Here is a 9,751-nt window from a genome sequence, read left to right on the forward strand (position 1 = left end):
TTCACCTGTCTTCTGTGTTTTACAAGTGACTGATTAATTGCAGTAAGTAAATTAGGTGCAGTGAAAACTGAGAACAGCTGTCACTCAACCTCAGTAGCTCACAAGCAGCACAAAGCGTCTACATCTGAGTCTCTGGGAATGACTACTCAAACACAGTAATTGCACTCACTAAACATCTGACAAGATGGTGATGCCGACGACCCCCTCGTTAAGCAAAGGGATGGATTCTGATCCTGCTGCATTTAGAAAACTTTTCACTTCCCTGCTCCACTAATGCTGGATTGACACTGCTGAAATAGTTGTAGAAAGATAGTAAGTGCGTAAACAATGTCACATAACTATTTTAAACTGCTAGCCAGTATAATCCATTGCATCCATATAAATGACTCCATTCAGTTACATAAATTAAAAACTCACGATATCTCTACAACTCTGGTAGCGAGATCAATAAAGCTATATTCCAGTTGCTGCAGAAAAGCAGTGAGATTACAGCCAGGCAAATGAATCAGCACCAATACCACAGACATAACAAAACACAATATAAAATAATAAGCTTTTTACGGCATGACACTACAGTGCAAGTGGGAACATCTCGGCCAAATCCAAGTCTCAGTACTTCTCTCTTTGATAAACTCTGGAGAAACCGCATGCGTCACCATAAATTCCTTCGAAATAAAATTATTTCAAAGCATAGTCGAAAACATCATGCGCAGTTTGCGATGGTACAGCCGTAAGTGTGCAATTCATTTTTGCACCAGTACGAAGTATGCTTGAAATGCCAAAAAAAAACAAAGCCAGTGCCCACAAACACTCTCTATGAGCGAATAACGCCGGAAAGAGATTACCAAAAGTTATTTTCGCGGCGAAACTCATCGGCAACATTCCTCTTGCATTTGACGTGCGCAACTCTAGTCGGTTGTAGCTACATCGTCATTCCACTTCTAGGCACTGAACGGCCTGAGTACTGTGAGCATTTGTAACGTGGACTCGGCAGACCATGTTTTGTTCAGCTTGGAATTATACCCTGTACACACGCACACATACAAGCACGAAAAAACTAAACGCCGGGAACTACTGCCACTGAGAAGCATACGTCGTTCCAACACAGTGCTTTCCGCTTGTTGGTCCCAATCATCGCAATAATGAGCACAACGATATCATGAGAGTAAAAACATGCAACTGTACTCCATGTCACAACTTCGTCGCTGCGGAGAGGAAGTTATAGGCGCGAAGCGACGGTTTCCGTGGCTGTGTGACAGGTTCGCGATCACGTGCAAACAGCGCACTTGCGGAAGCCGTTGCATCGAACTCAAACTTCTACTGCACTCCGAAGAAGTTGTCAGACAACACCCAGCAGCATTTACAGCACTTCACGCACCCCAGTACAACATTTTGGCAGATAATTTCAAGAACTGTACTCACATTCGTAAGCAATCACACAAGGTCGTTCGTTCTTCCACGTTGATGCCGGCATTGTCACGGCGTGGTGCAGGGCGCAATACGACGTCCAATATCTTGAGAAGAACTTCAGGTGCTTCAGAAGGTCTTTCGAAGCGCGCAGGGCACGCACCAGTTTTGTAGCACATTCGAAAACCACAGCACGAAAACACCACACAAGGCGCAACAGCAACAAAAAAAAACTACGCCCGAAACGCCACCCGGCAGGCCGGCAACAAAAAGAACATGGCGCCGCTGCTGACGACTTTGGGATTGGACTGGATTGGCTTCGGTGTGACTTTTTTTATTTTTTGCCGCTGCTCCTGGACAGAGTTTCGGTTTCTGTTTCCTTGGGAGAGCCGGTAACTCTGTGGTGCGAAATTCATTCTGTGTGGCAGGACTCATAATTAGAAGTGCTGGCATTTCTACCAACGTGGTTCTAGACGCATCTCCCTCCCTTGAGAAGGCAACGCCTGGTTCAGCCTCCTTGAGTCGAGGACCGACTATCAGACTACGCGGTAGGCGTCCGCATGAAGCGCGCGCACATCTGCTCAGACTAGAAAAGTCAGCATTGCACCTAACATAGAGTTAATACGCACCTAACGACTAAATACTCAAGGTGGGGCCATGCCAGCATGGTAAAGGAATTTTCGTCACACAGTGAAGTTGAATTGTAGGCCTGATAGCTGGTCTGTTGAAGATGTGGGAAGCGCTTAAAACAAACAATATTTATTAATTTATGTCTACAGATACTAGCGAAGATAAAAAAAGCACGTTAGGAACATGATCTTAATAATGGGCCTGTTTACTGTAGCGGCTGCCCGTCTCAACTACAGGTTTACTCTTTTGCAAAACTCACGAAGTCAGCCTCTCTTTACAGCGGAAGGGGTCTTTACCATTGAGGTCATTTTTTTTTAAGAGGGGGGGGGGGGGCAGAAATCGGGTGCAGCGCTGGAGAAATATATTGTCCGAAAAATGTCGCGTGCCTCTTGTGCACGCTTCTGCATTGTGTTGTTGCGGCGATAAAGGAATTAGGCGCAACTCTGTCAAGCCGTCAAATGAACCGTCACCACGCTGCAGTCGCGACGGAACGGTGAAACGCAGCTTTGCCAGGCCTCAGTGCTGCACCGAACTCCCGACCCTCGCGAGCCGCAACGCCATGGTAAAAGTGTTTTTGCGATGCTGGAAAGGTGACTTACGAAGTTTTGGAGAGGTTCTGCTAATACTACACCGAATTACTGTCGCACAGTGCGTCGTGTGCTTGGTCGGCAAACATTGCTCGTGGTAGAGCACGTGCGCAGCGTTTATGCTATAGACAGGACGCTACGGGAAGAAGGCCAATTTTTTCGCCAAAAAAAAATAGGAAACAACTGGTGCAGACACAAATCAACAAGAACTCGAAAAAAGGCGAATGCAATGACAACGATGTACAAGGCTACTCCTATTCATGCTCATTAGTCAGTAGTGAAAGCTGATCATATTTTGTCTTTCAATGAGGAAAAAAATATTCGTTACAGGTATTTGTACGCTTTGTTGATCCAGTTTCTGGAGATTTCAAGTGATCGTAACGGCGGTGAGGTTGTTTTTTTACTCAAGAAAGCAAACGAATACATTGCCGCTGTGTTCTGCCAAATTTTTCTTGAGATCGGTCGTCGATTCAGAGGTGCCTTTCGAAAATTTAATGTTATATGCTTGCGTTGAATTATTTCTAGCTTGCTGATGTGCAGTTTGATTTAAAGTTTTACCGCCTTTTAGAGCGAATTGATATAGTGAAAACTGCGAACAATATCTATAAAATTTGGCTTAAGAAGTCTTACGGAGAGAATGCAAGAGATTCTGTTTTGACTGCGAAAGGAACGAATTCATTTAGCGAAGGCACGAAACAAGCTCTAAAAATTTTGACTCATTTTGAAGCGATACCGAGCCATTTCTATAGAAGTTATTTTGACTGCCAACGAAGCGAGTTCATATAGCGAAGGCACAAAACAAGCTGTAAAATTCGACTTATTATAAAGTCTTACGGAGGAAATTCTATTTAATTTGTTTTGATTGCGAAAGGAGCGAGTTCATATAGCGAAGGCACAAAACAAGATCTATAAAATTCGACTCATTATAAAGTCTTACAGAGGAAATTCTATTTAATTTGTTTTGACTGCGAAAGGCGCGAGTTCATATAGCGAAGGCACAAAACAAGATCTATAAAATTCGACTCATTATAAAGTCTTACGGAGAAAATTCTATTGAATTTGTTTTGAACGCGAACGTTGCGACTTCATATAGTGAAGGCACGAAAGAAGTTCTATAAAATTTGGCTCATTATGATGTCTTACTGAGGAAATTCTATTGAATTTGTTTTGACTGCGAACGGAGCGAGTTCATATAGTGAAGGCACGAAAGATGTTCTATAAAATATGGCTCATTATGATGTCTTACTGAGGAAATTCTATTGAATTTGTTTTGACTGCGAACGGAGCGAGTTCATATAGTGAAGGCACGAAAGAAATTCTATAAAATTTGACTCATTATAAAGTCTTATGGAGGAAATTCTATTGAATTTGTTTTGACTGCGAACGGAGCGAGTTCATATAGTGAAGGCACGAAAGAAATTCTATAAAATTTGACTCATTATTAACTCTTATAGAACCAATTCTAAAGAATCTCTGTTGACTGCGTACAGAGCAAAATTTTATAGTTAGGTCTCGTTAAAGAGTAAATAGATTACTTAATGAGCTGACTCGATAGACAGCGAGTTTCTATAGAGATCCTTTAGAATCATTAGGCTCTCCATACGTGTTCAAAAGAAACTCGACATCCATTTTTGTAAGGGTGAGACGCCTGGCTTGTCCGTGCCTTCTCTTTCGTCCTGTCTTCTTTTGCACGCATTATCTCTCGTTAAGTAATGTGACGTACACCTTCCGCTGCGTGAGATTCTCGGTAGCTTCTTTCCGTCTTTTTTCCTTTTCTTATTTCTTAGCGATTACCAATCCACAATCACTCTACCGATAACGATCGTCGATTACAATCCCAATTATTGATTACCTATGATCAATCCTTATCTAGCTTACAGAGCACGGCATACTACGCCACTTGTACACATACACACCATTTGTTCCAGTACACTGAAGCACCATAACACCCCTTTTCATTCCGTCCAATTTCTGACGCGTAATTTGCATATTAATATTTGTCTGGCTCCGCGGTGGCTCAATGTTTACGGCTCTCGGCTGCTGACCCGAAAGATGTGGGTTTGATCCCGGCCGCGGCGGCCGAATTTCGATGAAGGCGAAATTCTAGAGGCCCGTGTACTGTGCGATGTCTTTGCACATTTTAGAACCCCAGATGGTCTAAATTTCCGAAGCTCTTCAGTACATCGTCCCTCATAGCCTGAGTCACTTTGGGACGTTAAACCCCCATTCACCACACCAATATTTGTTTTTTTTTTTCATTACTGTCAGACCAGAACACATCCCAAACACAGGTTACTAAGCCATACACCCGACCACGCGTTCAATGGGTGTCGCTCAAACACGCCTGAAGCAATTACCCTTCGTGGCCTACGGGAATAAAGAACAAACAAAAACCTTCGTGGCATACGCGTTACTTGCCCACCTGGCGCAGTGGGGCTATTTTCTTTTTCTATTTAGAGGAATTTGGGTTTTTTTCCGACGGGCGGAGCCGGGATTTCACCGGAACGAGCTCCTTACGCTGTCGCTTAATACCTGCGACTGTCCAATACTAGACCTTTCCCGTAATGCATCACAGCTCGCGTTTCTTGTTCAATGGGAAAAAGATAGCGCGCACCGAGGTGTCTCTAACAAGGAGAAGTAATTGGGCGGGGGAGCCATCACCCAAGGAAAACCGGTTGAGAAGCAAAAGTGGACTGTTTTGCCTGTGGATGAAGTCCAGATTGGGCTAATTAGTGTATATTCATAATGATGGTTCAACAGCGCGAACACACCAAGTCCATAAAAGAGAGAGGACACACACCAGCGCTGAATTCAGCGCTGGTGTGTGTCCTGTCTCTTTCTTGGTCTATGTGTGTTTGCCTGTGGGCCGAACTTGGGCTAGCCCACGTGGGCCGGACTTGGGCTAGCCCGTGTGGGTCCTCGCTGCACTGCCGCCTAAGCCCCCCTGGAGGTCCCCTCTAAGAAGCCCATTACTGCCCCTATGGGTCCCACAAAGGACCGAGGAAAGCCCCCTGTATCGTTTTTATGCATGCAGACCATAGGGGTCCCCTGCTGGTCCTATGTAGCAAGCCCACTGGGCTGCCCCTGTGGGTCCCGCGCGATGCCAAGTTGCAAATCCCGCACATATCCCACATCGGGCCCCCATGGGCTGCCCATGTGGGGCCCGCGAGGGTCCGCAATTCCGAGCCCCGTTTGTGCTACAGGGGAAGGTTCGCCGCCGTGTTACTGGTTGGCACTTGATGTGAGAGTTTCTTCTCAGTTCTTAATGGCTACCGGCCAATGAGGGTCGGGCGCTTTTCACCAGAAAATGAGCTATGTGTATTTGGTTTCTGAATGCTGACACTACAAAGAGTTGGTAACGATCTTTTTATGCAGATGCAGAGCAGAAACAGACGTTGCATATTTGGGAAAGTGTACTTTTATTTACAATAAGCTGCAGCCAGTATTCAATGACGTGCATACAGCAGCCTGTCTTGTACACTGTGCAAGGAATTAACCTACTTTATCTCCCTGCACAGCATAGAAGACATGCTGTTCTTCAAATGAAGTGTAGTTGTTTCAATCTGGACACAGGTGTAGCCTGAAAAACACCAAAAGAAATCGGTTTTATTAGTGAGTGTAGTCCTGTAGTAAAAAGAACTTATAAATTTTAAGGTCATGAAAACGAAGCCCATCATCTTTCGAAAAGGGCAAATAGACCTGTCTTATCTGCTCATTCCTAGTAGGCATGCATGCATAGGACATTAATATATGGTTCCTCAGTATATCCATACTACAACCATGGATGGCCAAAGCAATGAAGATGTCAAAAAGTTTGCAAAGAGGTAACAACCAATGTATGCGTTGTACAAGAATTTGGAGTTTTCCGTAACCCAGCTTTAGAACCCAAACATCCCACAAGGGTAGAACTACAGCACTGGAGATTCAGCTTCACTAAAGAATATTTTCACCATTAAAGTTTCTATTTTCTACTGCAAGTTACCAGTGCTAATCATCTAACAACTGATATATTCAGTGAGCCAAAAACTATTACATTATAAGCAGTGCATATTTGCAGCGATGGCACAGAGGTAGACTAGGTGCCTCATGTGCGAAAGGATTGCGGTTCACATCTTAGTCTCTCCCAAATTCAGAAACGGGTTAAAAAAAATCCGCGAGTTGATGAAATTCAGTTAACTGGTCTGGGGCGCGCCGCCATCAACACGTGCACCCTATCAGCAGAACAGGTTCTGGCCACCCTGATTCAATGTGTGGACAAAACCTCCCATAAATACAGAACTTAACCCACAAATCTCAGTGCTCAACGCCAGTGAAAGCAACTGATCAAGAATGCGGTCAGACCTGTGACACAGCAGCAGGTTCTAAGATCGAACAGGGGAACGTGCATTTTCTGGCTTAAAGCAAGAAAACTGCTCTGAATCAACCAGTGGCGTACTCATCCATAACTGCATCGACACGGACAGAGCCCAAGGCCTCCTTTACTGTTCCGTCCTTGCTTGAATCTGTTCCTTTCCCGTAGAGCGATTTTTCCCCTAGCTCATCGAGCGTGAAAACGGCTCTTAGCAAATGCCGCGCAATTTTGCTGCTACACTTTTCCAGTGCGCATGCAGCCGGCTTAACACAGTCTTTTCCACCATCACGCCGCCTCCATTGTTCGTCTAAAATGTAAAAAACAAAACAAGCAAGAATGCCTCATTTGCTCGAAATCACATTTATCATTCCAAGTGACACTGCATTCCATACTTGCAGTACAACTTATTGTTTTGCATCACTTTCCGTGGCGAATGCACTAAAGGAGCGCACAAATGAAATACAGTTCAGCTCACTTATAATGAACCTGGTGGTCATGGGGATTGCGTTCACTGTAACCGAGGTTCGTAGTAAGTTGACTTTTCTTCTTACATGCATTTGGCACTTGGTGGCAGGTCGGCCTCTACGTCTCCGACTCTCGTCAAAATTGTACGGGTGCAGCGACGAAGCTAGTGCAACACATCTGCACGTGGAATATGGTATTGCACTGCCTGTTTACGTAGGCTGTTCCCGCATGGCAGCAGAAAAGAAATTCGAAAACCAATTGGAAAACACACATCACGTCACCAGTTGGCCAGCAAGGCATACCATGTGACTGGTTGACAGCCAGTCACACGTTATGCGTTGCTGGCCAGCTGGTGACATGAGTTCTCAAATGCTGGCATTGGTTAATCACGGAGACTACATGCAATTTTCAAAACTGTCCCTCTTTTGCGTGCACCAGGCTGCTGCTTCTACTTCACACCCACTCGCATACATGCATGCACTTACTAAAAGTGCATTCAGTCAGTGTGCGCTTGGTCACTGGTTTCGATTCTGAATGTTTATTCCTTTTGGGGGGTCTTCGCATTGCTTTAGGGTGGGTACCACGCGTTCTCACTTGCCCGAAGTTGAGCTGTCATAGTAGTTTATTCTATGACACGCAGAGCCAATGCTCTAACACATATTTTGACAGTAGCACCACCCTCATTCATAATAAGTGAGCGTTCATTATAACTGCGGTTGTTATAGGTGGTCAAGACTGCACGTCTAGGTGGCGCCACCCTGGTTAGCTGGCTGCCTATCGTGCTCCGCTTTCACCTGCCCCTGGCCTGGTCCAAGGCCCCGCCCGCCCCTAGATTTCCTCTCCGTCGATTCAGGAAGGCTTCCGAAGCACGTGGAGCTGGCCCTCCAAGCGCCTCCAAAAGTATGAAGCGGGGCGGTGCCTCGCTAACCCTCACGCGCCGCGCCTGCACCTCGGCAATGCAGCGTCTGACCAAGCCGCGGCAGCCCAGACCGACTGATGCCGCCACCGCGGGGCCTACTCGAACCGCCCACGTCACCGCGCACAATCCTGTCGCAGCCAACGCTGTGAGCGACGCTGGGAGCTCCGGATCGACGGCCGTGGCGCAGACGGCAGCGTTCGTCGTCGGCGCAGCGTCCACTGCTAGCCAATTCCACGCTCTAAGGGACGGTTTATGGTTTATGGTTTATGAGGTTTAACGTCCCAAAGCGACTAAGGCTATGAGAGACGCCGTAGTGGAGGGCTCCGGAAATTTCGACCACCTGGGGTTCTTTAACGTGCACTGACATCGCACAGTACACGGGCCTCTAGAATTTCTCCTCCAAAGAAATTCCAGCCACCGCGGCCGGGATCGAACCCGCGTCTTTTGGGCCAGCAGCCGAGCACCATAGCCACTGAGCCACCGCGGCGGCGTGCTCTAAGGGACGACAAAATCTTTGGGCCCATAGACGCGTCGCAGCCGCCTGCGTCCGTCGAAGTCGCCGGTGCCACCGTGCCTACTCCAGCCACATTACCCGCTGACACCAAGACCTGCAGCCCGGCACCAGCGTCACAGATTGCGTCTGAGGCTGACGACTCGTCGGCAGACATGAAGTTCACGGCGTCCCCGGTAGACGGCACTCCATCCCGGAAACAGGCTGGAGCACCATCTGTGCCAGCCGTAAGCCTGCTTCCGCCACCCGACCCCGCTCCGAGCTCATCACTGTTGGCATCCAACTCCCTCCTGGTACCCTCACTCCCAAGCTGCCTCTCTACGATGTGCTCGCCGCAGTCACCTCCGCTGCACAACTTTCCTCCAAGACCAGTGCAGACATCACCCTTCAGGCCAAGCCAGCCCAAAGCATTGTGTTTTTAAAAACTTATTCTCCTCTCACCGCCCACCTCATACATTCTATCACGCACCTTCACGTTCGCGGTAAGCCTGTCAGCATCAAACCTTACGCCCCCATCCTCCCATCTCATGCCTCGACGTCATCCATAATGTCGGTGGCCACTTCACTCCTGATGAGCTCATGCATGAACTCGAATCTTTCAAAACAGATATTCTCACTCCTCGAATGGTGGGATCCACTCAAACGGTGCTCATAACTTTCGCTGGTACCGTCATCCCCCAATTTTATATTTCAAACGCGTTGCCTTCCGGTGCCGTCCTCATAAACATAAGCCTCCCACCTGCACCCGTTGTCTTACTCTAGGACACCGCGCCCACCAATGCACCCAGCACAGCGTTCCGGCGAAGTGCCGTCGCTGTGCTGCTCCTCTACCCGCTGACCCTTCCGCTCATGTACCCAGCCCTGGTGCGTTCATTGCCAGG

At 47.1% G+C, this 9,751-nt stretch overlaps 1 pseudogene; it reads right to left on the reverse strand.

Moving 5' to 3' along the window:
* Positions 1–6,121: 6,121 nt before the first annotated feature.
* LOC149355827 (uncharacterized) lies at positions 6,122–9,399 on the reverse strand (annotated as a pseudogene).
* Between the last annotated feature and the right edge of the window lie 352 nt (positions 9,400–9,751).

The sequence above is a fragment of the Amblyomma mixtum genome, chromosome 3 (assembly GCF_055824585.1).
Source record: "Amblyomma mixtum isolate Tamu chromosome 3, ASM5582458v1, whole genome shotgun sequence".
NCBI lineage: Eukaryota > Metazoa > Arthropoda > Arachnida > Ixodida > Ixodidae > Amblyomma > Amblyomma mixtum.